Below are 12,237 nucleotides of genomic sequence, written 5' to 3' on the forward strand. Positions count from 1 at the left end.
GTGATATCCATTTGGAATACTGTTGATCTTTAAACAAGCAGCATTTTTTGGGTTATGATAATGCCGAAACCTTATTGTGCAACCTTGGAGTACTGGCAAAAATGTCTGCTGGTGCTTTTAATGTGCCATTGTGAACTGAAAAACAAAATCTTCTCGTGGTGCTTAGCAAAGGGAGAACAGGCAATTCTTGCATAGTTAGGAATTCAGTTATGTTTTTGAAAAAAAGTAGATCAGAAAACATACTATGCAGATACCTTTTAAATAGTTCAAATTTTTCCACCAAGATGTTGTGTTTTCAGTTTTTGTAGATCTTTGGTGAGAGGTTGTCCTGATTTCCCTTCTATTTTTGCCTTGGCTAGATGGTACAAGGAAATGTGAGAAAATTACTTTGTTGATGTTTGGGTTTTCTACCTAATAAAATTCTTATTGTTAAAGTATTGTTAAGGTAATGACAGGCCAGTATGTGAACATGAAATACTCAGTCCTTCAGAAGAGGATTTTTATTTATTCCAGTTCCCTACAAGTTGAGAAAATGTGTCAAACAAGTCTGTAGACCAAATTTGTCTGTCATTAGATGCAGACAAATGTGTCTGTCATTCCATTCCATTCCATTCCTGTTTCACCACAGGTCTTCTAGGAAGAATCAGAAGAAAATACCCACATTCCCCACCCTGGAATGAGGAGATAATCTCCTGTAGGTGGTGTTGCCGGCACTTAAAGGCAGGGAGGCTGAGCAAGTTTTTTTCTCCTTTTTTCCTTTATAAATTGGCTAATTCTTCTCTTTGAATGCTGCTGTTGTTTGGAATAATGAAAATTATTGTGAAAGCTCAGCATAAATAGGTTTTTTTTCTGTACAACCACAATGTGGGTGTTAAGGGTTTATGAATAGAATACACAGGATTGCAATGCTTTGCTCTGAATTTTTTCCAGAGAATTTCTACGTTGCTTATAACAAATCCTCTTGGATCCTAATAAAGAGGAATTTAGCAAGTACAGAAATACTTGCTCAACCAGTGATAAAACCATTGGTAATGCTAGGAACAAAGGTTTGTTTTTTTCTTTTTTTCTGCCAATGCACCTGTGGCTGTGGCACAGTAAATTCTAAGAACACTTGGTTCTAGGAAAAAGTAATTAGTGCATAAACTGTACTACTAAACTGCATAATTAGATATGCTGATGATGACAGGACTGGGATCCCAGGTCCATCTATAGGCACTGTCTTACAAATTTGTGTACTGGTAAGATGTCCTTAAGCTTACGGAATAACTTCCTGAAGATTCCTTGCAGAGTGTGAGCAATCCTGTTTAGAGTAGCTAACCTTAACTTGTCTATACTCTTAGGTATTTTTAGCCCTTCTACTCTTTTATAAAGCTCTTTAACGTTATTCAAGCAGTCAATAAAAAAGTCCACCCTTATGGAGTATCCACCTGTGCCAGCTTGCTTCACCTACATTATATACAGAGGAAAAGGCCAGAAATAATATTCATCCATTTAACCCCAGAAGGCATAGCTGTTCCAAACAAGTATGTTTTAAAGAGGAGCTGATGTTCTCAAGGGAAGCTCCAAGAAGCATTCCTGAGCACGAGGAGTCTTCGTGTGTGTGTGTGTGTGTGTAGGAACATTTGCTGCAGGAAATGTGTCTGTAAGCTGTGTTGAAGGATGACCCGCTGCTTCTCCAGCATTGCTGAGTGAGTGTGAAGGGACTGCATATTTTTTGGGAGAAATGACCTCATCCTAAATGCCATTAGCAGAATTGGCAGAGTGATCAGTGCTGGCTGCTTCAGCATGATGTCATTGGACTTGGAAAGCTTTGTTGAAATTTCAACTTGTGTGCAGGCATGCGCTTTGACTTGCCATCTCACCCTCTCATCTCTGAATCAAAGCTGCAGTTTTTCAGCAAAACGTGTGGGCTGTGAGAAAGACTGCCTTTGGCCAGTTTGAAGGTCTGATTAGTTTTGTGACCTGCATCTCTGTGATGGTAGTCAACAGTGAATGCTTGACTGAAGCATAGAACAAGAACATGATTGTAATTCCCTAGTACACTTTCTCGGTTAGCTTGTCCCTTCCCTGTGTTCCATAGCCATCAGAGAATCATAGAAAATCCTGACTGGGAAGGGATCCAGTAGGAACATCAAAATCCAACTCTTAGCACTGCACAGGCCAGCCCCAGGAATCACACCTTGTGCCTGAGGTTTAATGAGATTTACTTCCACTAATTTTCTTAATTGCTTTTGCATCCCTATAAACTCATGGCATTCACTACATCATATGGGAGTAGGTTTCACAGTGTTAACTGAATTGTCCCTTTGGCAGGGATTTCTTTGCTCAAAGAACAACCCTTTATGTTTACCTTTGCAATGCTACTTATGGTTTCAAAAATCTTCTTGATTGTCCTCACCTCTGGTCAAAGTGTAACAGCTCTTTTTACTGTCCTGTGTTTGAAAGCCATTGCTGAACTTTGGTCATTTTTCTTGCCCTTCTTAAACCTTTTCTTACTCTGTTCTGTCTTCTCAGGTAAGGGGGAATCAGAAACATACCTGGCACTCACATTTTACCAGGAGGTGTGACAGTAATTTTGTTTTTCTCTCTACCTTGATGACTTCTGATACTTGTTTGGGTTTTTTTGGTGGTGTTTTTTTGTTTGTTTGTTTGGTGGTTTTGTTTGGTTTTTTGGTTGGCGTTGTTTGTTTATTTTTATGTTTTTTTTCTCCAGTTTTAATTACTGAGTCAACATTTTCACAGTTATTAGTGCAGTGATCTTTCATGTGCAGTGGTAGTTCAGATTCAGTGACAGTGAATGCAGTATGAGACTTTTTCCTCACTTTTTCAGTTGCTGTGTACTTAACACTGAATTTCATCTGCTGTTTTTTCTCCAGTCACGAGGTCACCAGTATCATGAGGTCTGTCTGAAGCTCTCTGCAGTTTGTTTCTTTAAAGCCTTCAATAATTCAGTATCAGTAACCTACCTTATCAGCTCTTTGAGGTCACTTGAGATCAGGTGTATGTTGAACAGTGTGGGCTCAAAGTGCTTCACTGGTGACCTGCCTTCAATGAGACTGCATTCTTTCCTTTTCTTTCTTATCTTTTAAACTTGTTTATCCATATGGACACTTTTTATATTCTTTCTTTTTTTTTTCTTTCCCACGACAAGTTAATAAGCAATTAGATGTTTATTTTTTCTATCTTCCTTATGCACGTGCTTACAAAAGTTCTCAAGAATTCTCCAATAGGTTCATGAGTCATGACTTTATAAAAGAATTGTGTTATCTTCTGTAAGGGGTTACTACATTTAACAATTCAGCTGTGTTATACTTGAGCTCTGTTTAATTTGTGGGTAAAAACCATCTGGTGCTAGTAATTAGCCAGTGTTATTTTTCTAAATTTGTGTTACAGTGTTTTACTGAAATTCACTGTGAGATAACCCCTCTAGAGTAACTCCTGTAAATCCTAAAGAGATAATACATAATCACAGGATGGCTTGGGTCAGAAGGGACCTTAAAGATCCTCTAGTTCCAATCCTCCTGTCAAGGGCAGGGATGTCACTCATTAGACCAGGTTGCTCTGAGTCCAACCTGGTCTTGGACATTTCCGGGGATGGGGCATCTCTGACTTCTCATGTCGACCTGTTCCAGTGCATCACCACTCTCACAATAAAGGATATCTTCCTAACAGCTAATCTAAACCTGACCTCTTTCCATTTAAAGCCACTACCCTTTTTCTTATCACTATTTGTGCATATAAAAAGTTCTCTACTTCCTTTTTGTAAGCCCCCTTTGGTATTGGAAGGTGTCAGTAAGGTCTTCCTGGGTCCTCCTCTTCTTCAAGTGGAACAGCCTGAGCTCTCTCAGCCTTTCTTCATCAGAGAGGTGCTCCAGCCTTCTGATCATTTGTGTCACTCCTTTGGACTCACTCCAACAGGTCCATGTCCTGCTGAGGACCCCAGGGCTGGATGCAGGGTTCCAGGTGGTGTCTCACCAGGGTAGAACAGAGGGGCAGAATCCTCTCCCTAGTCCTGCTGCCCACACTGCTTTGGATGAAGCCCAGGACACAATTTGCTTTCTGGGCTGGGAGTGCACACTGTTGCAGATGATGAACAGTGTGAAAGATAGATGCAGAAAACTAACTACATTTTTCTGTTGTAGTCCTCTTCAGTCACTCCATTTACACATTAATTGTTGGTTCTATGAATTTGACAGACCTCCTACTACTGAGAAAAGAGTAATTTGATTTATGCCAGTTTAACAAGTTATTCCTCAAAAGCCTTTCTTGGCCCACTGTGTGTTTGCTGTAGTCTTACACTTACATCAGTGATTGTGTGGGTTTGGTTTGATTTTTTAAATTTTATTTTAAAATGTATTTCCTAGATGGATATGTCTTTAAATTGTCAAGGAATTAATTCTTTTGTTAGAATGATTGAATAACTAAAGGGTTTAACTTATTAATTAATTTAGCTTTTATTGTAGTGGTTTTGCCTCTTGCAAACACTTTAACTGTTGACTTAAATCTTTGGAGTTTATTTTTTTAAATAGCTGGTTTTCTTTCCCTCTACATTTAGTCTCACTTAAAGAAAATTCAATTGTATGGTATGTGGGAAGGTATTGTTTCTGCTCCTGCAGTTTGGCATATCTGGAGAATAGCAGAATGATCTCTGCAGCATTTGGAGCCAGATCCTGCACATTCCTCAGAATCAAGTCAGGAACTTGCTTTGCCTCTTGTGCATTTTCTGAGTAATTGCTCTGCAAGGCAATTATTTATGTGTTTCAATGTGTAGCTTCATATCTTACACAATGCATAAGCTTAGGAGTAGTTTATAAAACACCCTGATTGTTCAGCTTGCAGCCTCTGACCTCTAAGCCTCTTTCAGGACATGGCTCTTGTCATGAGAACTTGAGTCCAAAGAAATCTGTGAATTTTATACGGAAACTGTTGTTTCTCAGTTGCATGCATGTCTCACTCCCTTGTGCATGGAATTTTTATCCTTTACTCTTCTGCAGCCTATTGGTCCCTACTTCCAGGTGTTCAATATACCTGTCATAGTAATATCCTTCATCAAATCCATATGTGTGTGTGTGTATGTGCATATGTGTATAAGTTAAGACTTCTAGTCATCTTTATAGAGTGCATCCCTGTCCTTGTGTTCCTCTCAGCCTGGTCAAAAAGATTGTCTTTTTTTGTCTCTATGCACATCTCACTTGGCCACAGGGCAGAAAATTACGTTAGTAACAGTCATGTAGTCTGCATGGGAAACCTTTTACCTCTGGATCGACTTCCATTGTCATTTGGTTTTGTGTGATACCCAGCAGATGTATTCAGTTTCTTCCTCTCCTTCACTGTATAGTAACTGTGGCTTATTCGTAATGGGGGGGGGCTGCAGTCATGGTGACTTCATGTGTTGTTGTTAGTGTTCAGCTGAAGACCACTTTAAGTGGATTCTCAGTTTCTAGCACGTGGATAGAGCTGCTGTGACACACAGGCTGCTGCTGCTTATCTAAACTTTTTGGTCCTGGGCAAGTTGAGCCAGGGAAGTCGGCTGGTGCTGACACTGTTGGATTGCCCTGGAGCAAAGCTTCATGCCTAGCCCAGCCTCAACAGGGTCCTGGTGCCTGTGAGGAGTCGCTCTTACCTCAGGCCTCTGAGCTGTGCCTCAGCTGCTTTTCTCTCTTTTGCAGTATTTGGGGTATTTGTTTTGAGGCTGATACCTTGGCTGGCATTTTGAATATTGTTTATAGGATTAGCAGATTGGCCTGTTCCTTTGCACTGTACCTAGCACACAGTGAAGGGAGTTATAGAATGTCTAGATCCCTGTCAAGTTTGCCTTTGAATGCAAATGCCTCTACTGCTACTAAAATATATATATATGTAAATTTTGCTTCAGCAATATCAGTGTAGCTTTAAGACCCTTCTATTCTCTTCTAACACGTTCCCTGTACTGTGCTACTCAAAGGATCTGATTGCCACATATGGGCATCTCTGCTTTTCTTTCCCTTTTAACTATTTTGCTTTTTAGCTTTGCTGACAGTCTCTGTTGGGCTCCTTGATGGAGTAGCTCCCACTTCACAAAAGCACATCAATTCTCTCCTGGAATTCAGGTAAAGAGAAAGTGTCTGGGGCTCTGACACTGTTGCAGCCTGACAGTTTAATGCCACGGTGTGCTTTGGTAAACCAAGCCAGGAGCATGTGTGCTCTCTAGATAGCATTTTATAACCATTTATCATGGTGAGCAAAGTACATTTTTTAGGTTTTTATTTCCCTCCCCCCAGCTGTGCAGTTACTGTGACTCTGGAAGTAGCGGATTTTCTGGCTTACTGGCTGTATTGGAAGAGCCAGTGTGTTTTGAAGCACCGACTCCTCTCACTCCAGTTCACATTCAGGGCCCCAGAAAAACTGCAGAAAAGCTTCCCACCGTCCCTTCCCCTACCAAAAGCTTGCCCCAAGGGCTCTTGCTTAACATCCAAATGTGCATGAGTGAAGTAAATGCCGGCTTTCTGACCGATTTTTAAGGAGAGTGAGTGTCTCTGGAGGGTCAGTGGTGTGCCCAAGAGGGTCAGGACTGTGCCCCTCCAGTGTGTGTGTGTTTTGATGGGGTACCTCAGGGCAGCATTTGGGAAGCTGAGTCTCATTGGACTTTTGGCCTTCTTGTCAAGCTTTTGCTCTGACACTGGTCCTCTGCTTCTTTACGATTTAATTATTAATTACTTCTTTAAAAACCCTGTCTAAATGGAATGCAACACTCTCTCTTGAACTGTTCAAAACCTCATGTAGTATTCTTTGTTTCCCTCCCATTTAGAAACAGTGTTTTCTTTCCCACCTGATTCTTTTTTCTCTATTCCACCCCTTTTGTTGTGTTCCAGTCCATCCGTGCTGTTTGAGCATCGCAGTGTCTCTGAAGGCAGCCACACGATGTGAAAGGAGGAAGGGCAGCTGTTGTAATTCCTCTGTTAAGCTGCTACAGATATTCAGTGTACTCAGAGGCTGCAAACCATCGTCAGTCCTTTGCCTTTAAGCTTTGTCTCTTCATTCTCCTAAACGATCATCCAAAGAGCTGCTTAGAAATGTTAAGCAACTGCTGTAATTACCCAGCCTTTCTTAAATCCTTTTCCCTCTGTGTCACACTTCCCACAGATGCCGTTCATTTCTGAATGATGCAGCATAGGCACAAATGATCTGTTCTTGAGCTATTAATTTATTTCTCCTCTGACCTTCTGTAGCACTTTCGAGTATTTACGGTGTCAGGAATGCCTTGGCTCACTGGTTTCAGTGTAGCTTTTATCTGCTTTTGGCTCCGTTTAGTTTAATTGGTCCCCTATCAATGCACCTCCTGTCTACCCTCTGGCAAGGGCGTGTGAGAACAAGGAAAAACTAGCTTTTAGTGTTGGATACAGATACTAATCTCAGAAGTTATGGTGATGGCCAGGTCTTCAATATGGAGCGCTAGTTTTACCATTTGATTTAGTGTAGAAATCTAGTTTAACTGGGAGATGTGCAGCTATTCCAGAAGGCTGAAGGATGCAAAGTTCGAAGATAACTATTAAATCTATTTAAAATACTCTTTCTAAAGTAGAGACCTCTGCAAATTTGCCTTAATAGAGCAAATCCTTGTGTCCCTTGTCCCGGGAATAGATTGTTCCTACTCCCCTTCAGAATGTCCTCAGAGTGCAGCCAGCCAGCTGCCTGTGGAAAACAAAAACAAAAACAAAAGACCAAACAAAACTACAAACCAAAAAACACAAACCAGAAAACTTGACTAATCTTGTATCAAAAGAACAGAAAACGTGAAGTAAGCAGAATTATTCAACCCAGTTGTCGCTGGGGCCTCACTGAAATTTATTAAGGAAGAGAAGGGCCAGTTCCAAATTTTATGAGTCAGATTTTCTAAAAATTTAGTGTATTACTAGCTGCCTTCTTAATATTGGATGTGTCACACCGGAAACTTGGTTCTGAGTGTGTGGTTTGTCCCTGTTTTCCCCAAAACTGTGATCCCACACACTCATTAAACAGTGACATCGGTTGGCAACCAGTCAATTAATTTTTCTTGGTAGCAACCAATGTATAGTAAATAGCACTTTTTCTTTTTCTCTCCTTGTATTTAGCAAATTATTGGGCATAATTTCTATAAAGTTTTCATGACAAAATGTCAAACATTTTATTAATTTGCTTTTATAGTTTTCATGTGGAAAATACTTCCTTTTTGTATTGTACTGGAGTGTCTTTGGGAGCTGGAGGCAACTAACTGGACAAGCAATTTCCAAACATAGACATTTGAGCACATTTTTAAATGGTTACTTTTTCAAAATTTCATTGCCCTTATTTGGATTTCACATTCTAGCAGAATCTATTAAAAGCAAATAAAAAAAACCCCACCCAACCTGTATTGAACAAATATCAATGTACTCTGCAGTCCCAAAATGTGCTCTTTGAATAGCATACATGGCAGAGTGAGCTTCTCCTTTTCTTTCCTCGCCATTATAGAAAATGAGATTATATCTCAGTTCTGTAAGTCTGAAAAAGATTTAAACAAAGATCTGTGCTGTGAAATGTAATCCATAATGAAGTAACCCCATTCCTTGTTTTATTCCATGGGCAGAAGGGAACTTTCAGTGAAACTGAAATCAATGTCAATCAAAATGAGAATTTGAACATTTATATAAATAACAAGGCTCTGATGATGTAGCAAGGGAAGGAAAATTTGAACTTGCTTATTACGTGGTTTGGACTGAATGTTAGTTTGTTCAGCTGGAAGTGACAACAGGCTGACGTTGGACCTTGTTTGCTTTGAGCTGAACAAGACCAGATTCTCTACACATCTCTGAAGACATGGGGGTTTGGTGTAGTTTGTTCTGTTGAGAAAGGCCTCCCCCTGCTCTCTCTGGGCCCCACAGACATATAAGGTGCACCAGGCTGGCAGAAACAACTAAGAAGGAAGTGGTTTTGGACAAAAGCTTTGGGTATGATGAACCCAGCTGGGAAAGGTGCATATAGGTTTTCCTCTGTTTTTATAAACTCTCTTGTGTTATATGTGTGTCCCAATGGGAATTATCCTTTTCCTGAAAGACAAAGAGTTGGGTTTTTTTACATAATTTCCATATCTTGGTAAAAAGTGGGAGCAAGGCCAGTCTGTGAGAAATTCTGTTGTGTTGAAAGTTTGCTGTGTTGAAGGTTCAGAAGAGAGCTCCTTCTCCTTGCTTGATTGATATGGGCCACTCTGCAGTTGCCAGAGGCATGGCTGAGTGGGGTCATCTATGGGGACCCACGAGTTCTTGTCAGCTTTGTGCAGTGTCCTTAAACCTAACATGGTTATGTCAGTGGCTGCCTTCTGTGTCTGCCTGTAGATGGAGCTTGACTGGAAGAGACAATTCCTCTGTCCTAATGAGCAGCTGATGGCTCACAGGCCAAGAAGCTGACAGAAATCATAAATGTATTGGCAGTGGTGACAGGGGAAAGATTAGACCTTTTTGAGTAACATGACCTAGGTACAGCCTTTGCAGGGCTCTTGAGCTGTTGGTCTTGGAGGAGTAGCAGAAGGCTGGTGGAGACATGAACTGCCAAACTCTCACAATTATGGTAGAGATGGAGTCAGCATCCACTACTCAGCACATTGTAGGACTTGCAGTTTAGGGGAAAACATTCTGCTCCCTATCCCCTGCTCCACCCATGGTGGAGCAGTACTGTTTTTCCAAATATTTTAGAAGGGAAAATCATTCAAGTCCTCCAATAATAAAAGTAGCTTGTAACAACATAATCACTCAGTTCTTACTTTTGCAGACAGTAGCAGCAATATGCATGAAAGAAGGGAGATTTATGAAATGCGCACTCTATAGAACTATGTTACGTATTAGTAACACTTCCGAATCTTCATCATTAGCTGGATCAAGCAGCAATAATATAGATGATGCCATCAATAAAGTCCTTTCTACCAGTGACACATGGTCTTGCAGCAATTGTAGTTCAGGGTGAGTTGAATTACATATTTCTCATCATGAAAGTGTTAACATGCAGATTGAGACCCAAAATCTCTTTCTGCAAAGATTCAGAGATATCAGCTTGCTTTAAAATGAATACAAAAGACTTAGAGAGGTACATTTATCAGGCTTTCAACATTTCTCTCATTAATGCCATATTTGCCAATGTCTGCCAACTCTGCACCCTTCATGGCCCTTTCAGATCCTTAGGAAAAAAAAGGTTTGCTTAGGAAAGTAAGAAAAAAATTCTATTCAAGTATTTGGAACTCATTCACAAAAGGATTTGCCATTGCTTTAAAGAGATGAAAGCTGTGCTAGCCTTTAATTCTGCATCTGAGATGCCCTGACTTGCAGCAGGGAGCAGAGAGACTGTATAGTTCCAATTTTTTTGTTAATATGGAGGTTCTCATCTGATACCACTGAACACCAGAATGAAAATCAACCATGGAACATCTTAAAGAAGGAGTGTCAGTAAAAGGTGTTTCTGATGTGATATTTAGTGAAATTACTTAAATTTAAAAGTATACTGGAAGTCAAAGACATTGAGGAGGCCCTACAGAATTCAAATTGTTTTCCCTTTCTTCTTGATGTAGTCAGTGCTATCCTCTCAGTCTCTGTGGGTGGGGATCTGTAGAGAACTTTGTCATAATTCTTACTTCCACCTCACAATCTGGTATGTTTATGGTACAACACTGAAGAGAGACAGATAACCCTATTTGCTGCTCTATATGTTAATTCTATTTTTGCAATGCAATATGCAGTGTACAAGCATAAAAAGATTTCTAGTAGCATCTGGCAGTTTCCAAAAATTGGGTAGGGAGACAGTTGGAAAAGAGTATAATCAAAATGTTTGTGCATCTGGAGCATTTAGTTTTTTGTTTTTTTTTTTTTTTTTTTTTTTTTTTACTCCACAAAAGTGTTCCTGTCCTTCTTATCCTGTCACATAGTTATTTCTGTAGTTAGAAATATAAAGTATACTGAAGTGAATTTTATTTCAGCACTGTCTGACCCCTCTGGTTTTTCATATGCTTGTAATGCAATTCTCTCCACAGTATCTTCGTGTGCTTTCACGGTAAGATGGCAAGAAATTTTTGTCTTCTTTCCACCATTCAAATGAAGTTTGCAATGTATTAAAAATTTATTTTCACTTGCTCATAGTCACTTTTAGACAAAAACTATTAAAATATATAAAAGAAGCATTGAAAAGATGCTTGTGGACTACTTGCTAGTTTGCTTTCTGCTGATGAAAGAGATGGATCTTACTTGGTTTTTTAAAATGCATTTATATTGCTTTTAGCAGCAGCAGCAGCAATAAAAAAGCCACTACTCATTACTACCTTGTCAAGCAGAACAACTTTCTTTCTCGTTAGGAAATAATTTAATTCTCTTTTACCTAAAATAACGGAGTGTGAGGACTAATGAATTGTTCAAAACTTTCACTCCTGCACATTTATAATCCAGAAAACAGTTTCTTATTTTCTTGGTTCTAAATATCCCTTTCACTGGGCCTGTGAGTTTATTTTGGCAGTCTTTTTGCAGAAATATTGGAAAAATATAGCTAATATGATGATATTAATGCAAACTGACATGCACAAAAATTTATGTCAGAAAAATGAAGCAGAGGACCTTGCTGTAGGGTTATATGGCAAGCAAATTCATTTTTCAAACTATGGCAGAATTTGCAAAATGTGAGTGGTAATTAAAGGTGGGTACTTGGTCCCCAAAGCAGGGCACCTCAGAAGGACTTGGGTTTTCAGTAGAGGAGGGTCCAGATAAGTGTGTTTTTTCACTGCTTTTAATTGCTGTGTTCCAAGCTGAGGATCTAGAGGCAGTCACAGTCAGTAGTTGTTTTTGAAAAGCCTTGTGCAGCCTTGGATCCATGAATGAAACCACTGTAGATGTGCTGAACTGTGTTTCTTTGGTGACAGAGAAGGTGGAAACAGAAATGTCAATCATTTTGATGCTGAAAGATGAACCTTCTTCATAACATGCTGGAATAAAAAAGTTTAATGTACCCAGAACACTGAACCACTCCCATATCACTTTTATCTCCCCCCACTTCTAACCCACTAGGATAGCTTTCCAGGTGATCAGCCCAGGAGATTTACCTGGAGTCCCAGCCTTTGGGAAAGGACAGAAGTGTGCCAGTAAAGGCTCTCCAGGGGGAAAGTCAATAGAAGGACCTGTTGCCCTTCTTCCCCTTGCACTGGTACCATCTAGTTACAAATTAGAAGAAAAAGCCTGGTCCTGAGCATCTGTGGAACAGAGGAAATGAAGT

Source organism: Chamaea fasciata, unplaced genomic scaffold (assembly GCF_029207755.1).
Source record: "Chamaea fasciata isolate MVZ Bird 193981 ecotype frontalis unplaced genomic scaffold, bChaFas1.0.hap1 SCAF_3, whole genome shotgun sequence".
NCBI lineage: Eukaryota > Metazoa > Chordata > Aves > Passeriformes > Sylviidae > Chamaea > Chamaea fasciata.